The sequence below is a fragment of the Pteropus medius genome, unplaced genomic scaffold (genome assembly GCF_902729225.1).
Source record: "Pteropus medius unplaced genomic scaffold, Ma_sr-lr_union100, whole genome shotgun sequence".
NCBI lineage: Eukaryota > Metazoa > Chordata > Mammalia > Chiroptera > Pteropodidae > Pteropus > Pteropus medius.
In genome coordinates, this window is record NW_024349804.1 from 8,445,639 (window position 1) to 8,447,134 (window position 1,496).

Genomic DNA, 1,496 nt, shown 5'->3' on the forward strand with positions numbered 1-1,496 from the left:
GAAGGGTGTAAGACAACGGTAAGGGGGAGATGTTATGACAACCTGGAAAGAAATCTGACACCCGACGAAAAGAAACGGCCACGGTGGAGCTTCACCCAGCTGTCGTCTGATGTGGATCGTGAAGTCGGATCGTTCAAATGTTTGAGAGAAACTGGAAATGTGGATTTTTATGTAAAATTACTTGATTTTTCAATTCGGACGTCTTATCCCAAATGGTGTTTTAGACAAAATAATAATAATAATAATAATAATAATAATAATAATAATAAACATCAGTAGGCTGCTTTTAACCAACAAGCCATCATTTGCTCACCTGACCTGTGTACAGTATGAAAGTCCGGGGCAGGGAAAACAATTAGGAATCCATTTCAAAAGGATCAACCTCAGGCAGAGCCCGAGGTTGCTGTCCAGAGAAGCTAGAAAAGCCACCTGGGGTAGTGGGAACGATCCTACCAGCTGTGGACTCGGCTCTGTGATTTATCTCAGAGTCACGGTGTGATCACAGATGTAGGTTTTATTTTCTTGATGCTGTTGCTGTTAACGTACAAAGGAGGAACAAAGAATGGGTTCTGAAAAACAAGCTTTCGGTACTATGCAAAATCGACTTCCCCCGAGCCCTCCAAATTCAAAATGGCGCAGTCAGCTCCAGCTTGAATTCAGAGTAAAGTCGGGAAGAAAGACCAGTGTTCTCTTTGACTCTTCAGTTCAGCCTCTGAGGTATTCAGTCAATGTTCTCTGCCATAAAAAAAAGAAATGGTCGGTCTCCTTTCCTTAACTATACTGTCTCTCTGATTTAAGTACTTTTCACCTGTGAATGTCCTTGGTTACTCCTGAACTATATTCTGTCCTATAAAAGGCACTAAATTAAAGACGGCTTTGGCTCTATGTTTTAAAGAAGTGATTTTTAAAAGTGCTATAAGATTTCTCCTTCCTTCGGAGAGCCGGTGAAGTTCACCTTAAATGTCACTTCTTTCTACAACTTGCCCTAAAAACCCACCACCCTTTTAAGACTCAGCTCAGATGACCTCTCCCCCTACAGCCTTTTGTCACCATACCAGCATCCCCCTGCAACCCCACGTTGGGTCATTGCACCTTGACTGTGTAAATAATTATCATCTGTCACCATCTGATTCATTTCCACCTTTGAAACTTGTAAGTCATGCTCCACATCGCAGGCAGAAAGGTCTTCTTAAAGATCCTACAACTGCCCACCTTAAATTCTCCACTGGCTTGCCTTTGCAGTTAAAATAAAATCCTTAAAATTATTTACAAAACTCTGGATTGTCTAATCCTGTCTGCAACTTCTGCCACTCTTCTCTTTTTCTGATTACATTGCAGTCCCACAGGCCTTTTGGGGGACCCTTGGACACCACCACAGGGAATTTGCATTTAACATCCCCTTACTTACAATGACTTCTATTCTCACAGGGGGATCTTTCTCATCCTTCTGGTCTTAGATTACGTGTCATCTCCCCAGAAAGACCATCTTTCCCTGA

The 1,496-nt window shown here is 42.2% G+C and overlaps 1 long non-coding RNA gene across 1 annotated transcript in view; it reads right to left on the reverse strand.

The window, feature by feature from the left end:
• Positions 1–496: 496 nt before the first annotated feature.
• The window catches only part of LOC120582756 (uncharacterized), a 2,172-nt gene continuing 1,172 nt past the window's right edge, over positions 497–1,496 (reverse strand). The window contains exon 2 of the long non-coding RNA XR_005647633.1: positions 497–735. This is a non-coding gene — a long non-coding RNA (uncharacterized LOC120582756). The remainder of the gene's footprint in view (positions 736–1,496) is intronic.